Source organism: Phyllobates terribilis, unplaced genomic scaffold (genome assembly GCF_046119375.1).
Source record: "Phyllobates terribilis strain yellow unplaced genomic scaffold, ASM4611937v1 Scaffold_1__5_contigs__length_1240528914, whole genome shotgun sequence".
Lineage (NCBI taxonomy): Eukaryota > Metazoa > Chordata > Amphibia > Anura > Dendrobatidae > Phyllobates > Phyllobates terribilis.
Genome location: NW_027362761.1, coordinates 415,222,965 through 415,229,335, shown reverse-complemented (window position 1 = coordinate 415,229,335; position 6,371 = coordinate 415,222,965).

Sequence of the window (6,371 nt, the reverse complement as noted above, 5' to 3'; positions counted from 1 at the left end):
GTTTTTATCTGTTTCTTACTGTTGCCATGTTTTATCATTTGTTTTGGTCAAATGAAAATAAAAAAAATCCTTTTTGGCTTTCAAAGGTCTCGTCACATTTTGTTACTTGGTTTCCTACCATATTTTTGCTGACATACACAGGATTTTTTGGTTGCTGTTCCCTACTTATTTATCACTTTGTTCTTGCACAAATGTGGCACCCTGCTGTTCACAGGTACCACAGGACCCAAAAGGGTGCATGGATGGACTTCTCCACAAGAGGCCCTCGTTACAAACAAACACCTCCACCCTTCCACCTCATACCACCAGAGGGAGCCCGTTAGGGATATATATATATGGAGGGTGGAGCCAGGCAGTCAGAGTTAGTTGTTCAGAGAGTGTGCTGCCACTGAGAGCAGTGAAGACGCAGCACGTCTGCTGCTGCTGTATTGAGGGCCCGAGTGTGGCTGGAGGCAAAGAGGAGAGGAGAGAGGAGTTGAGGGTGCAGAGGAGCATCATAGGCTCACCCCAAGACACGAACCGGACACCGGGTCCGCACCTACAGGGTCCTTTATACCCAGTAGGTATCACCAGCATACCAGGAGGACTACAAGTCCCTGGTCGACCTGAAGCTAAACCCTTGACAGGACTAGGAACCACGAAGGCCCCGGTGTCCAGGGATAGTGGTTGCCAGAAAAAGGTCCTACTACCAAGCGACAGGTGAAGGAACAGCACGACACAGAAGCTAGGCCCAGTTGCAGGCTGGCCAGGAGCTTAGAGAGAGGGAGACACGGACCAGGAGGCCTTATACCCGCTCACTGGGGAGAAGTCCTGAAGTGCGCCCTTCCTACCGAGTACCCTGGACCGTACCTGACATCCGCACCAGTAAAGGTACTGAAGTGAATCCCCTGTCTCTTTCAGTTACTCCTGCTGCGCCATCTGTCCTGCACTACAAGCCCCAGCATCACCACCATCTGCACCTACACTGCCCCGCGGAGCAGGAACATCCCAGCTGCCATCCCATCACCTCCGGAGGTCTGCAGCAACGCCGGTAACCATTACCGGAAGCCACAGGTGGTGTCACGAGACAAACTGTACACTAAAACCCCTTTTTAAAGAGAGACCCAGAGTACGGGCCCGGGAGCCGACTGCCGTGACCTCCTAAACAAGGTAAAAGGCCCGGGTACCAAGTCCCCTATATTCCCCCTGGGTGACACAGCTCTCTTTCCTGGCGTCACGAACAGGATTTCGCGCCCGTTGCCACCGGGTACTGTGTGCCGTATTGAGCTGTGTTTTAACTGTGGCGTCGCCGCGCGGGAAGAAGAGGGGCGTAACTGCGGGAATTGGAGAGGCATGACTGTTGGAAGCGCGCGAAGCTCAAGCCCCGCCTCGCGCTCTGACGCAGCACCAGGAAGCGTCAGGTCCTGGAAGGAGACCGTCGTCTGCAGAGCTGCGGCCTACCCGAAAAAGTAAAGGAGGTAGGCTACGGTTCACTAGGGGGGCGCAACCATGGCTGACGACCAGCAAAACGCCGGAGCACTAGTTGACGCTCCTGATGTTCAACTCGCGCCGGCGCTGCTTAGGCCGGAGCAGCCGCCCCACCAGCAGGGGTTGTGATTCCGTTAATACCCATGGCCCTGCTGTATATCCCTGTAGCAAAGTGGCTTCCCCAGTATGACGGCAAACCAGACACCCTGTCTGGATTCAAAAGGAAAATATGCGGTGTACTGGATATGTACTCAATGACTGGTAAGCAGAGAGCCGCTGTTGTGCTGGAACAATTGGCTGGTGCCGCAGAGCGGGAAGTTGAAACCTGGCCAGCCGCAGACCAGGAATCAGTATCTATCATATTTAAGATGTAACATACCTGGCGGCGTCCTTGCATGGTGGTCCATCTCCCACTGTGCAAGAGCGCGCACTTGATCTCCAGTTCAGAATGTCTCTCTGGCTTCCCTCCATGCTGTCTGTTTGTGTCTGCTTCTGCTGCTTAAGGGCGGCGCCCGATCACTTCCTGCTTTTTGTACCTGCTGTGGGTCACACCCCTTGTGCGTCCTCAGCCTATTGCTGTCTGTCACCTGGTTTATAGCTCAGCTGCTCCCATCTATTCCTGCCTGAGCATAGTGTTTCTTTCAGTGTGTGCTTGCACTCTGAAGGTGCCAGGTCCCGTTCTTTGTCTCCTGCCTTGCGGTATCAGTTCCCATGTCTGAGCTGAGTCCTGTCTATGTCTCCTGCCTTGTGGTATCAGTTCCCGTGTCAGAACTGAGTCCTGTCTATGTCTCCTGCCTTGCGGTATCAGTTCCCATGTCTGAACTGAGTCCTGTCTGTGTTCTCTTGTCTGCCTATCCTGGAGGCTGTATTTCCAGGCCTGTCTGAACACGCTCCTAGCCTGTTCCTCCCGCCTTCTAGGGGCCGATTACCTAAACCTGTTCCTGTATCTTGTCTGTCCTGTCTGAACACGCTCCTTGCCTGTTCGTCCTGCCTCTCTGGGGGCCGTATTCCCAGACCCGCTCCTGTATCCCGCTGCAGTGTCGGTCTCCTCCATACACTCAGTTCCAGTCTGAACTCTTTCCTATCCTTTACCTGTTTTGCCTCTATGTCCGTTCCCTTCCTTTTTCTGCAGAGTCTGAACTCGTACCTAACTCCTGCTTGTTGTCTCTGTACTCCCGTTTGTGAGTTTGTGGTCCACTCGCTACTTCACTGCAAGTATCCTGTGGGTATCTGGCTCTGCCTTTCTCTTCCTGTCTGTTCCGTGTGAACAGAGCCCTGTCCCCCCTGCTCTGCCTTGCTTACCGTTCCGGCGGTTCTAGCCTGCTCCTACTCCTTTGTTCACCGCTCCGGCGGTTCTAGCCTGCTCTGACTCCTTTGCTCACCGCTCCGGCGGTTCTAGCCTGCTCTGACTCCTTTGCTCACCGCTCCGGCGGTTCTAGCCTGCTCTGACTCCTTTGCTCGCTGCTCCGGCAGCCTTGCTCCGCTCGGACCCTTTTGCTCGCTGCTCCGGCAGTCTCGCTCCGCTCGTATCCTTTTGCTCACTGCTCCGGCAGTCTTGCTCCACTCTTGCTCACCGCTCCAGGCGGTCTCGTCCTGCTTTACTCTTGCTCACTGCTCCGGCAGTCTCGCTCAGCTCTGACCCTTTGCTCACCGCTCCTGGCGGCCTTGTCCTGCTCTACTCTTGCTCACCGCTCCAGGCGGCCTTGTCCTGACCTGTTCTCACTCACCTCTCTGGGCGGCCTCACTCTGCTGTGTTTGTCCGCCACATCTGTGGTTCTGTTCCTGAGTCCCAGTGTGTACTGGGTCCTATCCCGCCAGTGTCCCTACCTGCTAGTGCCTCCCTGTCTGCACTCTAGCTGTGCTTGCCTGTACCCCTCTGCCTGTATTGTTCCTGAGTCCCAGTGTGTACTGGGTCCTATCCCGCCTGTGTTCCTACCTGCTAGTGCCTCCCTGTCTGCACTCTAGCTGTGCTTTCCTGTACCCCCCTGCCTGCATACCCGCCTGCCTGCATACCAGTCGTGCCTGCCTATACCTACCAGTCTGTGTGCCAGCCTACCAGTCTGTTCCTGTATTCCCCTGTGTGGGTCAACAGCCGTGTCCGGGGTCTGTCCTGGAGTAGCACCTGGTCGCTCTGCTCGGTTCCTCCTTGGTGCACTGGCGTCGTATGCCGTCGTGCCACCTTGGTCGGATCGGGCAGATACTTAGTTACGCCCCTCCAGGCACTCTCCGGTTCATGGCACAGTGGAATCACTACATAAACACGCACACGCCAGTCAGTCCGGGCGTGTGCATAACATAAGAGACTGCAAACTGTCTTTGAAAACCGCACTGAGACAGATCTCCGGATGAGGTTCTACCACTGTACCCAGAAACCTGAGGACAGTATCCGGAACTATGCCTGGCACTTACAGGAAGCCCTCCGGGCCCTGAAACAGGTTAGTCCAGCCAGCATACATGGTGAGGACAAAATGCTGACAGAACAGTTCATCCGCGGGTTGAGGTCCCAGGAGGAGAGCAGAACCGTACGGTGGTGGGCCTTAGATCATCCAAATGCACCTTTGACACCTTGAAGGACTATTAAGGGTCTGCAGCCCCTGGAACCATCAGATACTGCTATCCAGCGTTACCAGGGTGGGGCCACCCCAGTGCCCGCAGCACCCACTGCTCCTTGTTACAGGTCCAGAGGGTGGAACCTCTGTGCTACGGTGCAAGGAGAGACCCAGAGGGGCGTAACTAAGTATCAACCTGGACCGACCCTGGTCGTACGGCGGCTAACGACTCCGTGACCAGGGAGGGACCGAGCCAAGGGACCAGGTGCTACTCTGGGGACGACCTTGTAAGGGAGCAGGTGACTCCCACTGTACAGATGGCAGGGACTGACCGGAATAGCAGGTAGGCACAGCAGGCAGGCTGGCGAGCGGAAGCCTCCAGGTAGGTTATCAGGTAGACACGGCAAATGACAGCAGGAGTCTCTAGGTGGGCTGGCAGGTGGTCACGGCAAGTGACGGCAGGAGTCTCTAGGTGGTCACGGCAAGTGACGGCAGGAGTCTCTAGGTGGACTGGCAGGTGGTCACGGCAAGTGACGGCAGGAGTCTCTAGGTGGTCACGGCAAGTGCTCCCAGGTGACCGGGCTGGCAGGCACGCCAGGTAACAGGCAGGCAACAGGCAAGTGCTCCCAGGTGAGCGGACTGGCAGGCACGGCAGGTAACAGGCAGGTAACAGGCAAGTGCTCCCAGGTGAGTGGGCTGGCAGGCACGGCAGGTATCAGGCAGGTAACAGGCAAGTGCTCCCAGGTGAGCGGGCTGGCAGGCACGGTAGGTAACAGGCAGGTAACAGGCTGGCGGGCAAGACTGGTAGTCAGGCTAGCAGCGGGACCTGAGGGCTGAAGCAGAGGTCAGAAACACTGTGCAACAACTTTTGCTTGGGCACCTCCAATTTGGAGGAGGTGCCTTATATATGGGAGGATCCTCGGCTATTGGCTATAGGACGGTGCGCGCGGCCCCTTTAAGAGGGAGGGAGCGCGCGCGCACCCTAAGCACAGTGCCCGGGGAGCTGCGCGCGCCAGCAGCAGGAAGAGGAGCGCTGGAGAACGCAGAGCAGGGAGCGAGAAGGTGAGTGGGACGGCGTCTCTGCCTAGCAGGGGGCAGAGACGCCGATGCTACAGTACCCCCCCCTTTACGCCCCCTCTTTTTTAGGCCAGAAAGGAATTTTTCAAGGAGAAGCGGGGTATGGATGTTCTCCCTAGGTTCCCAAGTTCTCTCCTCTGGGCCAAACCCCTTCCAATCCACCAAAAAAAAGGTTTTTCCTCTTACCCTCTTAGTGGCCAGAATGTTCTCTACCTCAAAAACGTCCTCAGCGGAAACCGGAGCAGGGGGAGTACCTGGATTGTTGGAAAAAGAGTTAAACACAACTGGTTTGAGGAGAGATACATGGAAGGAGTTGGGAATCCGTAAGGTGGCCGGGAGTTTTAACTTGTAGGCCACTGGGTTGATTTGTTTGAGAACTTCAAATGGACCGATGAACCGAGGACCCAACTTATAGGAGGGTATTTTGAGTCGGACATGCTTGGAAGAGAGCCACACTTTATCTCCCGGGTGGAATTGAGGCGGATCCAGACGTCTCTTGACAGCATGTTTCTTCATCCGCTCGGAGGACTGAAGAAGTGCGGACCAAGTATTTTCCCAAATGGTGGAGAATTCGCTGACAAGAGCCTCCGCGGCAGGGTTGTCCACTGAGGCGGAGATGGGAAACGGAATCCGAGGAAGTTGACCGTAGACCACGAAGAACGGGGATTTAGAAGTAGATTCGCTCTCATGGTTGTTGTAGGAGAATTCGGCCCATGGTAGGAGCTCCACCCAATCGGTATGGTGAGCATTAACAAAGTGCTGGAGGTAGCTGGTAAGGATTTGGTTGATACGCTCCACTTGGCCATTGGACTGTGGATGGTAGGCGGAGGAGAAATCCAGGGTGACATCCAGTAGCTTACAGGTAGCTCTCCAGAAACGTGAGGTGAACTGAACCCCTCGATCCGACACAATGTGGAGGGGTAGGCCATGGAGACGGAAGATATGACGGAAGAAATCCTTGGCCAACTCCGATGCAGACGGGAGACCAGGCAGAGGGATGAAGTGGGCCATCTTAGAGAAGCGGTCGGCAACCACCCAAATGACTGTACAACCGGCAGAAACAGGGAGATCAGTAATAAAGTCCATGGCAATGTGCTGCCACGGGGCAGCAGGTACGGGAAGAGGCAGGAGGCGACCGGCTGGAAGATGTCTGGGAACTTTGTTGCGGGCACAGGACGAACAGGCCGAGACGAAGTCTACCACATCCTTGCGCAGGGTAGGCCACCAGTAATGCCGGGTAATGAGTAGGAAGGTCTTCTTTTGGCCAGCATGGCCGGC